Source organism: Alosa sapidissima, chromosome 5, assembly GCF_018492685.1.
Source record: "Alosa sapidissima isolate fAloSap1 chromosome 5, fAloSap1.pri, whole genome shotgun sequence".
NCBI lineage: Eukaryota > Metazoa > Chordata > Actinopteri > Clupeiformes > Clupeidae > Alosa > Alosa sapidissima.
Genome location: NC_055961.1, coordinates 28,774,830 through 28,792,452, shown reverse-complemented (window position 1 = coordinate 28,792,452; position 17,623 = coordinate 28,774,830). Strand labels below are relative to the sequence as shown.

General features: G+C 46.5%; 3 long non-coding RNA genes across 4 annotated transcripts in view; 2 read left to right on the top strand and 1 right to left on the bottom strand.

Moving 5' to 3' along the window:
* LOC121709965 overlaps positions 1-17,221 on the top strand; it is a 19,055-nt gene extending 1,834 nt beyond the window's left edge. The window contains exons 2-4 of the long non-coding RNA XR_006032067.1: positions 1,597-1,609; positions 14,178-14,182; positions 16,675-17,221. This is a non-coding gene — a long non-coding RNA (uncharacterized LOC121709965). The remainder of the gene's footprint in view (positions 1-1,596; positions 1,610-14,177; positions 14,183-16,674) is intronic.
* Positions 5,152-6,328, bottom strand: LOC121709964. The gene is made up of 3 exons (XR_006032066.1): positions 6,240-6,328; positions 6,084-6,157; positions 5,152-5,998 (listed from the first exon to the last, which is right to left on the bottom strand). It is a non-coding gene; the product is annotated as an uncharacterized LOC121709964 (long non-coding RNA).
* On the top strand, positions 7,014-7,615 carry LOC121709966. 2 transcript variants are annotated; one of them, XR_006032069.1, is made up of 3 exons: positions 7,014-7,193; positions 7,275-7,351; positions 7,439-7,615. It is a non-coding gene; the product is annotated as an uncharacterized LOC121709966 (long non-coding RNA). The 2 variants fall into 2 exon arrangements; XR_006032068.1 differs by lacking the exon at positions 7,275-7,351.
* Positions 17,222-17,623: the final 402 nt, after the last annotated feature.

Here is a 17,623-nt window from a genome sequence, read left to right as displayed (position 1 = left end):
CCTGTTTTCAGGTGCATGTCAGGGGTGTTAGCTATCTTGTTTTGACAGTGCTACAGTGGCCTAATTTGTCTAGTGGTGGGATTTGCCAAAGCCTACTGGATCACAGTTGATTAGAAATGTAGGTGGTGCACTGGTAATAACTTAGTTTTGGCATTGGTGCCTCCTGCAAGCATGAATAAACTCCTGGAAGGACACGGAGTGAAAGAAAGAAAGAGAAAGCCAGAGAGGGTAAGAGACAGCGCTGAATTGTCTTATTTGGGTCTGTGATACGGACTGGCCTGTCTAGATTGTTTTGGGTTGTTTGGTGTTTTTCAAGCAGAATGAAAAGGTTTTCATCTGTCTCCTTCACCTGTGAGACCAGGCCAGCACCCGGCTATCGATTCTCCCAAGGCTTCATCGCCGAGATTTTAAATGGCCTTTGCAAGATATGACAGACCCTTATGATGGCAGACACTAATAAATGCTCCATTGCTGAATTGTTTGAGGAAGTGATTTTAGATAAGTCCCTGAGAGCATTACAGACAGGTAAGAGGAGTCAGCTCTGTGCTTTTCTGTTATTGCTGTTCTGTTTTCAGACTATTCACAGTCTTATGTGAGTGACAGTCTATCTATCTATCTATCTATCTATCTATCTATCTATCTATCTATCTATCTATCTATCTATCTATCTATCTATCTGTATATCTTCATCCATGCATCTACACATAATATGAAATAGTGTTGTGCAACGTGTTGTACAAACACCTTACAAACATCTTTGGAGTAGCTGCAACACTACATTAGCCAAATATATTTCCCTATCCCTTTGAGTGCAGAGAGCCTATGTTAAATGAGTGCAATCGCGCCGTTAGCGAGTCGTCACTTCTTTTCTCAGCTCGCTGTTTACCCGTCTCGCAGATGTTTGTTTCTTAGCTGACGGGCAAACTGCCACTGGCCTGTTCGGAGGGATTAAATCTGCAATCCTAATATCTGCGGATCCGTTCCAATGAAGCAGAGATGACTGATGAAGAACCAGTGTGGATTTATTGTCTGATGATCTCATTTACACTCTCAAACCCCCAGCACTGGGAGTGCGTTGAAAATGGAAACAGTGAATTAAGCCTCTTAACGGTTTGGTTTGTCTTTTAAAAATGGTTTGTCAAAAGGAAGGAGAAAAAAATCATCCAGCTTTGAATCAATAGGACAGATTTGAATGGATTAGTGCAAACAGTGCTTTCCAATACATTTTTCTAGTTCTTCTGTCATTAGTCTTATTAAGCCTTTTTATGCCTTGGATTAATTTCGCCCTTTGGAATATTATTAATTTATGCTCCTTGTTATCATTCTTTGGTTGGTGTAATTATATGTTGATAAATAATTGGCTATTCGCTCAGAAAGAGATACATCTAAATATGAGTATGACTATTGTGTCATTTGTTACTTACAAATCACAGATACACACTCTGTAGATTGTACCCTTTCAGCAAGCAACCAGGGCAGTCTCTAGCACAGATGGTTTCCTATGGATAATGTTACCCTATTACTTAGTGCATCATGACAGGCTTCTGCAGTCTCAGTCTTTTGCTCTTCCTCCCTCTCTCTGTCATTCACAAATAGACTGTAATAGACTGTGAATGACCCGAGTCCAGTGTGCTTGTTTCTGCATTGACATTGATGACATCTTTCTCAAACCATGCCAAAGATATATATATCTTTAACATCTTGTCTATGCAGGTATGCAGACCCGGGATGTCATTGCCATTATGACTATAGCACCAGAAACTAGCAGACTAGAATATCTAATTTACTTTATGCATATACCAATTCAGTGCTAATGAGCCATTTTGAACTAATAAAAATGGCTTTATAGCCCAGTGAAGGGAAAATATTTCCTACAGTGGGAGCCTTCCTTTGTCTTTGAGAAAGGTAGCTTGGCTGTGTTCATTATAAGAGCATTAGCTTTTTTTGTCTGGACAAATATGTCTTTGAGACGTGGGTTTTAGGGAAACATTTTGAGTCTTGTTTTATATTTCAAGGGTACTGCTTAGCTTAGTTCCTTTCATATGTCTCCATGCATTTTCTCTCTCTTTTTCTTTCTTTCTTTCTTTCTTTCTTTTTTTACTTCTTTCTTTTTCATTTATTTCTTTCCTTCTTTCTTTTTGTTTTTTTTGTGTCTGTGTCATAGGCATAGTAGCCTGTTTATTTATTGGATGGTTTGATGTGTATTCTCTGTTTCGATTCTCAAAAGGGCGTGCCCAGGGTTAGAGCACATACAGATTAGTGTATTTAGCCAACTTATCTCCATGTCTGCTACATATACCAGGTATCATTCCGCCAGCACTGATTTGCCCACAAAGACAAAACAAGCATGTTAGAGTCAGCATCAAAATCACACAGTTCCTTATGTGGGCATGGGTAAGTATGGAGACACTGATTAGGTTTGTGAGCTGTATGTAACGACATTGATCATGGGAGGCAGTGGGAGCATTGCATGTTGAATATGCTGCTTTGATGTAATGTGTTATCTGTTTATATGAGTGGTGTGGTGTGCTTTGATAATGCATGTAGTCTCATGCGCTGTTAATGTATTATGTGCAGCCATAGGCAGTTCAGCCTAGTATTTGAACCCAGTATATATACCATGGAGGAATTATAGAACTGGAAGGAGGAAGTACAACCCCCATTCATTTCAATGGCCCATGCTATCTATTGTACTTCAGCCGAAAAAGTTTGAAATTCAACCTATAACCTGTAACCTTTATACAGTATGGCTCTGGATGGCACGTTACAGATGGAGACAGTGTGTACAGTACAGTATGTCGTCAATGTGGATTGGTGGTTGAGTTGGTAATATTCTGCTGGGAGGATCAGCCAATCCACACAGATAATTTGTTGCCGTCGGAAATGTGGCACCTTTGTGAAAATGGTGGCAGCAGTGTGCACATATCAGGCGACATTTTAAAAGATGGTGGTGGCCAGCTGGGACACTAACTGTCAGAAACTTACCCTGCAAATCCTGACCCCCTGGTATAGTCCCAGTATTTTAGCAATGGGTAGTAGGGTGGAGTTACAATGTTCTCTCTCTTCTGCATGGTAGAAAATTATAATATAGTAACGGAGGTTATGTTATGTCCACTACCTGTTTTACCATGCCACTTTGGGCTTCCTGTTTCTTAAAGCAACACCAAAGAACTTTCCCTCTGTCGCACGCACGCTATTTGTTTATCCAGCACCGGCTTTGCAAATAACTATGTCCACAGAAATTTGTAGACTCTTATGTCTCATTCCATCGAACTACAGATCCGCTACCCGATCTGGCAAACTTACATAGTGCGGTTATAGCCGATAGAGGGCTGTGAAGCGAATGCAGAAGTGTCGTTCACCCTGTTACAAGTTGATGAACCACTGAAACGATTTTGGAAACATTATTTTAAGGTACAAAATACTCCTTGGTGTTGCTTTAAGCACTCAGTTACCGGTTAGTGTTGTCCCCCTGCTCGATGTTGTTATATGCCCCCAACGTCGTCTTCCAGGCAGCGCTGCCACTGCTAACTTAAAGGCACCTAATCCTAAACCTAACCCCAACCCTAACGTTAACCCATGCCTAACCCTAGTGCCTTGGGGGCATAAAACACCAAGAAACAACCCTGCTTGGAGATTCCCTTGCTGCTAGATTATCTTGTTGGTCAGGCTTATGTATTGTCAAGTTTCTCAAGTTTGTCATGGTCATGTGAAATTATTTCCGCTCAAGTTTATTATGAAATTCACATTTGCCAAGAACGGATTTAAGTTCATGGTTTTGTGTTCTGAATGACCTCTTTGGATTTATGGACCCTGCCTGTTAACTTTGGATGGCAACTGGGCCTGTTCTGAGAGATTTCATTGTTTCTGGATTCATTGATTTTGTGGATTTTGACCTCTGCCTTCCTACCCTGAGAGCTTGCCTCTGCCTTTGCTACTCCATGTCTGTGAATGACTTCTGGCCTGTGCTCCTTCTCTGGGTTTTTAAAAAGTGCTAGAGAAAGAAATTACTTGACTTGACTCCTGTCTTACGTGCCTTATCTGTGACTTATCTGTGTTACGAAATTCTGAGTTTTCGCCTAGTGGGTTGATTCAAGTTGTTCAGATTGAAATATCAATTTTATTTCCCTCACAACTGCTTGTAAGTTTTTGAGTCATATTATTGAAAAATGGGCCTCATGGCCATGACCAAGGATTACTGCACGGGCCTACCGGGCCCAGGCCCAGGGGCCCAAGAGATAAGGGGGCCCTGAAGCCCAAGCCTTTGCATGGAATCATTGCCTCAATATCAACAAATCAGGATGTAGGCTATGAATCTGATTGAATTTAGTGGCCATCCCAAAAATGCACCAGAATACAGGAAATCACATCAAACAAATTAAAAAAAATTCTGGGGGAGGACCCCCAAACCCCCCCTCCCACATATACGACAATAAGTGGGGGGCCCTTAATACATCTGGGTCCAGGGGCCCGAAAGTTCATAATCCGCCCATGGCCATGACAAGGTCATACTGTCGATCCTATAGTACAGTGTTTCTCAAACTTTTTCAGACAAAGGACCACTTAAAGGTGCTCTAAGCGATGCCACACGTTTTTTAGGCTAAAACATTTTATGTCACTTACTGCAAACATCACCTAACCAACCGCTAGCTGTCTGTGTCCTGAATACAATGTAAAAAAAAAGCGATCTCTGTGGACAGCCCAGGCTCCAAAAATGGCAACAAAAACAACGTAGGCAAACCTAGCCCATAAAAACATAGCAAACTGTTCCAGCAAATCACAGACGAGATGCGCGTTTAGGAGAGTTTCAATTGCACGGGAGCAGCACGGGAGGGAGGGGGAGGGAGTAGCGAGCTAGCTCTCTGTTTTGTTTGAAAGTCAACAGAAGTGACGTTACCCAGCATCGCTTAGAGCACCTTTAACCAATAAAAAATAAATGCACGGACCAAAAAAAAAAAAGACCTACTTCAACAGTATATTAGCCTACACAATAGACCTACTTGTGACCGGATCAATAGTGGAGATTGTTTGTGTCGACTACGCCACCCTGGACCTAATGCCCAGGGACTCTAGAACAATACACCAGGTATCCTGAACCCAGTTTAGTCATCAATATGCACAGGTTCAAATACAAAAAGGCAGACACGTGAATTCCAATCAAATCAAATGTCCGTTTATTGAAAGCACTGTTGGGGAGAGGGAGGGGGGAGTGTGGTGTGATCTGTTGCTGAAACTGAAAATAACTGGCAGGGGTTAGAAACATATAAAAATATACTTTATTTTAGTTTCTTATTGTATCTTTTTACTGTCGTGTAGGATGCATGACATGAGTTAAATAGCACAAGCAATTCTAACACATCAGCTGGGAATGTTGCACACACCAAAATAAAACAGAAAATTATACTGGCAGGCGGGGCTTACCTGGATGGGGGGGAAGCAGACTATCAAGGAAGGTGTCCACACGTGCACTCTCACTGCAGAAAAGTGTTACACCATTGTCACAGCAAGCCACCACCGATATTCCATAGTACACTCCAAAGTGAAGTTCACAAGCCCGCCACCAGGTGACTAGCTACCCCCCCGCCGAAGCTAACCCACAGGCCTGCCAACACATAAACTGGTCAAAAAAAGGAGCACAGCAACCACAAACACCAGCATGTAGGTTATACCAATTAAAGATGTAAAGCTTTTGAGCCAGGGAAATAATCCTCGCTGGGATAAAAGCTAGGCATGCAGACACACTACAAACTCAGAAAACACGATTACACACACACTAAGGCAAAAGCAAAACAGACCAGCAAACAAAAACAAACAAACAAACAAAAAAACAAACCCGCCTGGGAAATCCCAATCAAGCAAAGAGCAACACAAACAGGTCAGCTACCGCGACACGGAGGAGCTGTGATGACGTAAACACAAAAATAAATGAAAACTAATGCTATGGACAAGACAGCAGCGTGACCACACTAAACAAGCAAACTTGACGAAGCCATGCTACCTGTAACATAAATAGTCAACACTTAGAGTGTATCAGTGTCTCAAATGCCACACCAAAAGCTACAACATTCCGGTTTCATACATACCAAACACTTGGTCACTGATTAGCCAGTAGGCCTAAAGAATGCTTAAAACAGACACGCCGTGCCGTCGTCATAAGCTGCGAGCATACATAAACAAAAGAGCAATTAAGACTCCGTAAGGCTAATAAAGGGAGATAATAAATATTTGGAAATGCATACCTGCAGGGGAGAGTTATCTAATGCTAGACAGGTCAGGTTCCATACAGCCACGGCAGAGTAAGGGAGACGCAGAGCTACAGATGGAAAGAGTAATTCAATATTGCAAACAACTCATCTATATATTTTACCACGTCTGCTCACGGACCACTAGCGATAGCTTGCGGACCACCAGTGGTCCCTGGACCACACTTTGAGAAACACTGCTCTAGTACATTCAATACAGACATTCTTGCTATTACCTCTTTCAGTTAGGAACACATGTTAGGTATTAATACATTCTGTAAGTAATCTACTGTATGTAAAGGATAATGTATACTGTATGTATGTATGTGACCAACTAGTCGCTTGTTTACCTAGAATAAATGATATATTGATTAAGAATAGGTAGAATAGGTTTGGACAAAAGTGTAACCATATGACCATAACCAAAAATAAGAAATTGTTCAATAAAGACCAAATAAATGCAATTATGCATAATACAGACATTGTTGAACACTAATACATACACATATTACTTATGTATCTATGGTAAACATGTGTTCCCTGAACTGTTACCCTTCTTTCTTGTATTGGTTATTGCACTCTAATAGTAGTAGTAAATATGAATGGATATGTCTGTTACATGCTTTATGCTGTAACTACAAACACTACAAAAAAGTGGATTAGTAGCCAACCTCTCCTTTGCTTGTTACCAATGTTAGCATGTTCATGAAAGGTATATAGAGAAATGTAGCAGGATAGGTCTCCGCCCCTTTTTTGTCTTAGTTGCTGACTTAGCTGAAGACCATCTTGCTAATTACCAGGTGGCACCTGCCACCTTATATCTAGGCAGCTGACTGCATGTCTCCCAATTCTCCACCTGTTGCGGAGAACCTACTTGGTTGTAGTGGCGAGGGAGCAGCAGGTTGTTTGGGCTGGTGCTGTCCTGTTGGGTGTTTGAGGAACAATCCTGAGGTAAGAGATTATTGAAATCTGCATGATGTGACTTGAGCACATTATTTGCACTACATCTACTCTCCCTCTTTTGCGTTGTAGTACGTTTGTCAGATGGTTCAGCAGTGAGTCATTTGCTCTCATTCGAGCTTCTGCTTAAGGCCTCGAATCCAATTCAGGTAGGCAACCTCACCCAGAGTGTTTGTTAATGTTTTGTTTGTGCCCCATTGTCTGCTAGCGTCCCTAATTCCCTGCTCGTTTGTCAGTGTAGAACTGTGGCCGTGCCCCTCCTCCACATGCAGGGGACAACGGTACCTCAGCGAACCCGGAACTGGTGGTTGACCATCTTCAAGCTTGCTGCTCCCACGCCACCTGATGCTGTCGCCCTGTCTTCTGCTGCTGCTTATGTTTTATGTTTATACCGTGTTTGTCCACGTCTTGAATGTTTGAGTGAATGCAACCCCCTCTGTGCATACGTGCAGGTTGTGACCTTAAAGCTGACCAGGTGGTTTGAGCTCATGCAGCCTGACCTCCCAGGAGCTGTTGGGCCAAAGTGGGTGGCAAGCTGATTCCCAGGTGGTGGTTTCCCTTCACTGTCCTTTGTAATTGCTGTGCATCAAGTGTGTGCTGTGTTCATCTGTGTTGTGCTGTGCCTGCATCCTACCCCTTGTTAGCCTCTTGCTAGCCCTGGTGAGCCACTGCCCCGTTCCCGGACTATTGGACCTTGTGCAATATCTGTGTGCAACCTGCTTGTATGTGGGTGTATCTTGTATATGATTAGTCTCTTGTGGTTGTATTCCTCTTTGTGTTGTCTCTGTGCAGTCCATAATGGACCTGTTATTATGTGTAAATAAATTGTCATTTTATTATGACCCCCGCGCAGCGAAGGTTTAGTCAGATTTTTTTTTTTTTCTTTTTCGCATGTCCAAATTTCCGTCAAGGATTCCCGGGACGCTGTGAGACCGGGGTACATGAAACTTGGTGGGCATGTAACCCCACATGGATAGCATGGAACCTCCTGTTTTTGTTTTGATCTGTAGCCCCCCTGCTGGACTGGACCCCCCCGAAAGGAGGGTAGGGCAGACACAGTTTTCTGTGAATATCTCGAGAACCGTAGGGTTTAGGAGGACCATTTTTTTTTTTTTTGTATGTTGATCTCAAAGGGCCATGTCAACACATTCCATAACCACTCATTTCATGTATAGCACCACCTAGTTAAACACAAAGTAAAAATGAGGTGTTGTAATCGTAGGTATCTGTGACCTAACATAGTCAAAACTTCACAAAATTGGAAGTGTAGGATCATTATGACACCCTCTGAATGCACGCCAAGTTTCGTGAAATTCCATTCATGGGGGGCCACACAATAAATTAATTTATGTTACTATACACCAACTGGCCTGTAGGTTGCCAGAGACAGTTTTCTGTGAATATCTCGAGAACTGTAGGGCCTAGGAGGTCCACCTTTTTTTTTGTCTTAAGGGGGCATGTCAACCTATCCCATTACCACTTATTTCATGTATAGCGCCACCTAGTTAATTAAAGAAAAGTGTAGTCTAATAGTTTAAATCAATATGAAATTACTAGATACTTAGTTGGCTATTAGTAATTATGCAAGTCACAGTATATGAATTATTAAAAAGATATGAACTTAATATGAATTACAACATATATGAATGTATTGAAACATATGACATGATGCCATCTCTTTAGGGGGCTGTCTTTTTTGGACAGTTCTACGAAAGGTTATACTGCTTTGTGAATTACCCCAGTCAAAGTATTGTAACAATCTTGCAAAATTGTTTTAGAAAGGTCTTTATTGGTTCCGCACCAATACACACGAACGCATAATACCAGGCCAGACCTGGCCCTTATGCTCCAGCACTAAACATCTATGTGAGGCTGTATCTACAACACACACTAGTTAGACCCGGTTATGAACACTGTAATCAACTATAAACATAAACACGACAGTCAGGACGCACAACATTGGTAACTTGCATGGTTAACATTAACATTCAACATAACACATCAACTGAACAGCATCATGGGAGCACAGTCATCAACAGCTAGGCTCAGATCATTGCACAGCCCCCCGAGACTTAGTCCATGTCCCCTTGACTCAAGTCTTACCCTACGTCAGTCCATGAGCCTGGCTGGGACGCGACGCTGGCGTTGTGGGCGCCCCGCTGTCGCGGCGGTGACTTCCGGTGAAGGCTGCACGGTGATCGGTGTTAGAGCCACAGCTCCATTGTCACCAAGTTCCACAGAGTCAGTGTCAAAGTCTCCACGACCCTCAGCTGAGGCCAGGGGTCGATACGGGGCCAGTCGATCACGGTGGAGAGCCACAACTCTCCGACGCTTAATCAGTCTCACACGATAGACCACATCAGACAGCTTCTCTAAGACATCGCACGGCCCGACCCACTGGCTAGTGAGTTTCGGGGAAATGCCTTTCTTTCTCTCCGGGCAGTACACCCACACTTTATCGCCGGTCTGGAACTCCTGGCCGCGACAGCGTGTATCGTAAGCTCGCTTTTGACGTATTCCAGCTTCACTCATAGCCTGCCGGGCCAACTCGTGTACTCCCTTCAGTCTCTCGCGTAGCTGCTTGTAGTATTCCAGCCCTGGCTTACCTCCAATCTCCGCTTCTGGAGGCGAACCGAACACCAAGTCCACTGGCGTGCGTAGCTCTCGCCCGAACATCAGAGCTGACGGTGTGCATTTCGTTGACTCTTGCACCGCTGTGCGATATGCCCAGAGCACCAGGGGCAAGTGTAAGTCCCAGTCCTTTTGTCGGCGGTCGGCCAATATGGCCAGCTGCACTGCTAGCGTCCGGTTAAACCGTTCCACCAGACCGTCGCTTTGTGGATGCAGAGGTGTTGTTCTCGTTTTCCGGATGCCCATGCGCTGGCAAACCTCAGCAAACACCTCTGCCTCGAAATTCCGCCCTTGGTCGCTGTGGAGCTCTTCCGGTGCCCCGAACTGGCAGAACATCTCAGTGACCAGTCTGTCCGCTGTCGTGTGGGCGCTCTGATCTGGCACCGCATACGCCTCCGGCCACTTAGTGAAATAGTCCATGGCCACGAGCACGTAGCGATTTCCCCGCTCTGTGACTGGCAGTGGGCCCATGACATCGACGGCTACCCGTTCCATGGGAGCCCCGACTGCGTATTGCTGCAGCGGAGCGTGCGAGTGTCGCATGGGGCCCTTCTTCGCTGTACAGGCGTCACAGCAGTGAACATGCAGTTCAACGTCCAGCCTGCATCCCGGCCAATAGAAGTGGCCTCTCAGCCGACGAAGAGTCTTTGCAATGCCGAAATGAGCCGCCCCCACTGCCCCATGCACATGTTCCAGTACACAGGCTCGTAATCCAGCAGGAACCAGCAACTGGAAAATGTCAGATTGTCTATCGGGAGCTCGCCAGTGTCTATACAACAGTCCTTGACGTGCTACTATTCCCGGCCACTGTGAATAAATCGCTTTGGTCTCTGGATCGAGTGCTGATACGTCAGTCCATGGCGGTCGCTGACCGGCTTCGATCCATGACCACACTCGGCCGAGCGTGGCGTCTTCCGATTGCGCCTTCCGGATCTCCTCCCTCGACATCACGTCCACCGGCGACTGCGCATCCGTGGCCCCAGCTGCCGCTCTGCAGTGCTGCGTTGTGGCGTTGGGCTGCGGTGCGTTGTCTCCGGTCTCTCGATCACTGTAGCTGGTAGCGGAAGGCGGCGAGACGACCTCGGGGTGCTGCTGGCGAGCGTTGACTCTCTCGCTGGCGTGAAGCTGGCGAGCGGTGGCTCTCTTGATGGTGCGGCGCTGGCGAGCGTTGACCCTCTCGTTGGCGCGACACTGGCTAGCGTTGAAAACAGCGACTCTCTCTCTCTCTCTGCCAGCGGTGATGCAGCCTGTAGCCGACGAGCGGGCTCCAGTTGAGCCGCAGCCAGGCTCCTATCCTCCGGTCCAGTGAACGGCTGAAGTATGCGACCACTTGCTCGCCCTGCTCGCCTGCTTGTGAGAGGACGGCGCCGACGCCCACGTCGCTGGCGTCAGTGTCCAGGATAAACGGCAGTCGAGGGTCAGGGAAAGCGAGCACTGGGGCCTCACATAGCGCCCTCCGCAGCCGCCGGAATGCCGCGTCGCACTCCCGTGTCCACTGGAAGAGTTGGCCTTTGTGCGTCAATCGATGCAGCGGGCTGGCGACTGTAGCAAAGTCCCGAATATGACGCCAGGCCCAAGAAGCTCCGCAGCTCAGCACCGTCGCGTGGAACAGGCCAACGTCTCACCGTCTCCACCTTAGCTGGGTCGGTGGCCACTCCGGCAGCCCCCACGACATGGCCCAGGAACCCGGTTTGCCTCCGGAACAGGTGGCACTTTTTGGCGTCGAACACCTTCTCCAGATGTCCTATGGCACCGGTGAAGTCCGTTGCATGACACAGGATGTCGTCCAGGTAAACCACGCAGCATGTTCGAGGAATGCCCGCCAGGACACGCTCCATCAACCGCTCGAAGTTCGCTGGCCCGTTGCATAGGCCGAACGGAAGTACCCGGAACTGCCACAGCCCTTGCCCGATGGTGAACACTGTCTTCGGCCGAGCTTCCGGGGCTAGCTCAATCTGCCAGTAGCCACTGCGCAAGTCCAGCGAGCTAAACCAGCAGGAGCCGGCAATGCTCTCCAGCGCATCGTCAATGCGGGGGAGCGGGTAGGAGTCTTTCCGGGTTACCTGGTTGAGGCGCCTGTAGTCAACACAGAACCGCCACGAGCCGTCCTTCTTCCGGATGAGTACAGCCGGCGCAGCCCAGGGACTACTGCTTGGCTCTATTACTCCTGCCGCGGCCATCTCCTTTATCTTTTCTTCAGCTGCTTGTCGTTTGGCGAACGGCAAGCAATGAGGTGGAAGTCGGATGGGCCCAGCATTTCCGGTGTCGATATCGTGTTGGACCAGGCTCGTTCGGGTGCAGTCCTCATCTCTTGCGGCAAAGATGTCGGTGTACACCGCTAGTAGCCTCCGCACCTAGCTACCCTGTGCTTCACTCAGCCCCTCACAGCTACGAGTGCAGAGTTCATTTACGGCTTGCTTTGTCTCTACAGAGGGCCGCGCTCTCTGAGCGGAGAGTGGTGATTGCTCAACTCGCTCTCCTGGCTCCTCTCTAGTGGGCGTGAGCTGAGCAGTGGCGGACTCAGCAAGCGGACCTGGATGAGGCCTGTTGTTTTCGCGGGCTTGAGTTTCGCGGGCTTGTGTGGGGAGGGGCGGAGACTCAGCAAGCGGACCTGGATGAGACTTGTTGTTTTCGCGGGCTTGTGTGGGGAGGGGCGGAGTCTTGGATGGCGAGCACTCTTTGCGAGTTTGCTTTCTGCGGGCTCGTGTGGAGCGAGTTGGCGGGCTCTTCGTCTTCCCCGCCGTGTGCAACACTACGCTGCTCGTCCCTAAGTGTAGTGTGAACCGGGAAATGTCCACCACAGCCCCCCATTTCTCTAGCACGTCCAGGCCGAGAATGCAATCATCCTGAATGCTAGCCAACCAAAGCTGGCGGCTCGCCGTCTCACCGTTGATGCACATGCACACCACTTTTTGTCCATACAGTTCCGCTCGCTCTCCGGTAACTGTGGTGATGCGTGTTTTTGTCTCTTCCCAGCCTCTGGGTCTGGCTACCAGCGTGCCGGGTAAGAGACCGGGGCGCACCAGCGAGATGGTGGAGCCAGTATCGATCAAGGCACGACACCGAGTCCCGTCTAGCGTACAGTCCACATAGAGTCCTCTTGTTTGGCCGAGCAGTCCATAGCCAGGGAGGTAGTGAAACTTAAAGGTGGCATCCCTCCCGCCGTGTCACCTCCCTCTAGTTTGACTGGGGCGCGCGCGTGAGGGGTGCTGGGGTGGGACAGTACCTCGCAATGTGCCCCGGCTCGCCACACCGGTAGCATCCGTCTCCGCTGGCCGGCCTCTTCCATTCGCGTGGGCGCCGTTGTGGTGGCTGTGCTGTGGTCTGTCGCGTCGTCTCCAACTCCCCCCCCGTCTTCCTCCATCGATGTCTGGCGTACGCAATGCCTTCGACTCCGTTGTGTGGAAGATGTTTTCCACCCGTTCGGCCTCCGCCAGCGCCACGGCCAGCGAGCTGGGGGCGCTCAGGCGAAGGTGTTCTCTCAGCAGCTCCGGGTGGATGCCTCGCACAAACGCTTCCAGTGCCATCTCTTCATGTAGACTCTGGCTGTACGTTGGGTAGCCCCGCCGGGCATACGCGAACTTGCCCAGTCTCTCGCCCTTGTGGCGCCGTCTGGAAGCGAGTTGTTCGCGAGCATCGCTGGTGAAGATCCTCTGGCCGAATCACCGTTGCAGAGCGGCCTTGATTGCAGTCCAGGTTGCTTGCTCTGCCGGTGGCAGGTCTTCTAATACTTGTAGCGCTTCCCCCTCCAGAGCCAACGCCACCTGTACGCCCGTTCTCTCCGCCGACCAGCCATTCAGCTCGGCTGCCAGCCGGACCTGCACCAGGTATCGTAACAACCCCAATTATCACCACTTTTGTTCAGAAATTCTAAAACAACGATGTTTTTTAACACTTCAAAATAACATTTGCTAAATTAACCTGACATTTTTCAGTAGCCATAGGTGTGTAGATTTGAACAAAATCTGGTTTGTTTGTTAACGGGAGCATTTACTGCCTGAAATATCCGATTTTGTTTACCATGCTCGGAGTTATAGTGCTGGCCTGATGGGTCGCCTATTTACACCGTTTCAACGGCACATGAACGGTTAGACCGAGAATTCTCGTCGTGAAATTAAAATTCCACTGGAGCTCCAAGCGGTTGTGTACACGCAGCCTTACAACACTGTCTACAGCTCTTTGAGTCACGGTAAAATGTCATTTTTGGTACATAGCTAATTTAGATACACCTATGGTGTGGGTGGTTGCGTTTCTTTAGGAGTCTGCTGTCTTGGTTTGTATAGAAATTGATATTAAGTGACACATACATGCAAGACGGTGGAAATACGGGACCGACGGTAATAGGGGGAGTTCCGATATGTCGCCAGCGGCCTCTCACCATTGTAGCGGGGCAATTTGGCGTTGGAACGCCCTTCTGCCACCGTCGCACCGTGGACCAGCCGATTTCCATCACTCCCGTGTGGAGCGGGTTCCAGTGGCGGGATGCTGCCATTAGCCCGGTTCGTCTCCTCCTGTGGCCGGGGGCGGGTTTCTTCGTTACGGTCACGCTGCAGGCTGGCTCCATCTGCTGGGCCCAGCAGGTGGCCATGGGCGAGCGCACTGTCGAAGAGCCGTCTTGGCAGGAAACTCATCATCGCCGCGGTATCGGTCGCAGCTTTCTCCTCCCGTCCAGTAGGGGTCGGCATCCCACTTCTGACACCAATGTAACAATCTTGCAAAGTTGTTTTAGAAAGGTCTTTATTGGTTACGCACCAATACACACGAACGCATAATACCAGGCCAGACCTGGCCCTTATGCTCCAGCACTAAACATCTATGTGAGGCTGTATCTACAACACACACTAGTTAGACCCGGTTATGAACACTGTAATCAACTATAAACATAAACACGACAGTCAGGACGCACAACATTGGTAACTTGCATGGTTAACATTAACATTCAACATAACACATCAACCGAACAGCATCATGGGAGCACAGTCATCAACAGCTAGGCTCAGATCATTACAGTATTTACACAAATAAAGTAGGCCTACTTTGATTTTCTGTAACCCTTACTATTTACCTTTACTTATCCTTTTTAATAAGCATCAAGATGATCAGTGTAATTTTGGTCTTACTAACCTTAATTACCCTCAATTAAAAAATAATTTTAAAAAAAATCGCAACTATTTTTGCAATTTTCACTTCCTCTCGCAACAAACAGCTAAAAACACCGCAACTTCCATCTCAATTTTTTAGAAAAGTTGTCGCGAAATCAGGCATTTTAGATCGCAACAATCTCAAAAAATCCTCGCGAAATCCTGGAGGGACTGCTACGTATGACACATACTCACACAGTAGACATATATACGCATGCATGCACATGCACACACACAGACACATAAACAGGCAAACACACACATGCACGCACACACACCCACACACACATAAACATAAACATGTACACGCACACATGCACACAATTCAAGAATTTCTCAGAATTATGAACAGGCAAGATGGGGGAGGGGTTGTATAAAATGTATATTACATGTGAAATCTGTGAACTAATCATGTTTTGGTACTTGTTGTCTAGCAGATACCAGTGAGAATTGAGTGTGCATAATGCAATTCAGTGAGACAGTTAGAATCATATATGCCTTTCAGCGTGACTTATTTTTGTGGAAAACATGTGCTGGACTGGGCGGCGGTCATATTTTGTACCACTCTGCGGTACATCTAGTTTTTATAGAACCATGTCTCTAGTCTCAGTGTTGCGAACCTGTGTGCCCAAAGGGGTCTAAACTGACCAACAAGGTTTCTAAATTAGTTCCTGGGAGGGCCTAACCCTCGCAGGTGGCGTAGTCGACTAGCTCTATTCGAACATCTACCTCCGCCCTGCTACATAGAGAATATATGCATTTCTATAGACTAAATGTAAAGTATGTCGTTGATGTTTGCTAATTTAATTTACCAATTTAGTCTTAAAGCTTGAAACCACTTAAAGAACTTTAACAATGACATTATTCTTATCATATAGGACAGGACATTGTCAATATCCTTGTGTTTCCATTCATTTTTCACAAGGGTAACTCGCAAAAGCATGAGGGCATTTTTTATTTTCTGACAACTATTGCTACAGACTCCATCTGTAAATGTCCAAATGGACAACATTTACACATTTCCCAAAATACTCCAAACACATTAGGTCATTTAGTGACATTCTTCAGAGGCAACCTTTCCCCACTGCTTGTGTCAATGTCAAGTCGGTTACACCAACTGAATCAGAGTGTAAGCTATTTTTGTATGCCCTTCTTTTCATGTCATTCACTTCATACCTCACACACTCTGCCATTCACTACCAGTCTTTTTCTTGCATGTGTACTTATTCAGTCATTCTCAATATCCTTGTGTTTCCATTCATTTTTCACAAGGGTAACTCCCAAAAGCATGTAGGCCAGAGGGCATTTTTATTTTCTGACAACTATTGCTACAGACTCCATCTGTAAATGTCCAAACGGACAACATTTCCCAAAATACTCCACAAACACATTAGGTCATTTAGTGACATTCTTCAGAGGCAACCTTTCCCCACTGCTTGTGTCAATGTCAAGTCAGTTACACCAACTGAATCAGAGTGTAAGCTATTTTTGTATGCCCTTCTTTTTATGTCATTCACTTCATACCTCACACACTCTGCCATTCACTACCAGTCTTTGTCTTGCATGTGTACTTATTCAGTCATTCTATCAGTCACTCAATCTCTCTTGACTTTTCTCAATTCATATCTCACATCTGGGATTTCTTTTTGAGATATCTCATACCAGCAATTACTGTGATAATTAAAACACCTGCTGTGAAGTAGTGTGGTCAAAAATATCCAGGCAACACTCAGGTGTGAGGAACCACTGCAGGTTTATTCACGATACCGGGAGCAGGTCACTAGCAACATCATGTTCCAGTAACACTACTCAAAGTTCTCTAGGGCGAAGCCCCATCTTATGCATGTTAATTACATTGGTAATACAAATCACATTAGTACAATGGTCTTTTCCAAAAATCCTCATACATGCAGAAATACAACAATACATATACACTTCTTGGACATAGCATGTGATCCGTGCGCCATACGCAAGTTATGTGGCTACTCCAAGTAAGTAGATAATTGGTCAATACAATACATCCTTCAGCATTCTCTTGCCATAGTCTAGTTCCTGTCGAGATATTCCTAATATTACTGCCTCAGGCAGAATACCCTTAACTCGTGACAAAGGGGGTCGCATGACCTTTATTAGAAAATCATGACATGGAGAGAGCAAATGACAGACAAAGCAAAGTTGATGCACAGTATTGAATGTATAGAAAGCATATACAGAATATAAAAAAAATGTTAGCAATCCAAAATTTCTCCTTCAGTAGCAACACGATAAATCCATTCACAGAGTTGTTTTGCGATGGATTCTTTGTTGCATTCAGTTGTGTTGCATGCGCACAAGCATGAAGAGACTATAGCATGATCTCAGCAGAATGCCCTTATTTTCACCTTTTGTGGCAATCATAGCAGCTCATGCAGAAGGACGCCAGATGTGTTGAACGCTTTGACCCCTATTCATATGGCCAGACAAAATTGCATTCCTGCTGAACAACATTATGACCAAGACTCTACGAAAGAGGAGAGATTGTGCCTCCATGATGACCCTTGAATGTGGGAGAAAATTAACAGCTATAGGAGAAGGAGACAGAAAGAAATGGATGAGAGAGGCAAGGGAGCGGAATCATGAAAGGGAGGTTTAGAGAGCAGTAGAGATGTG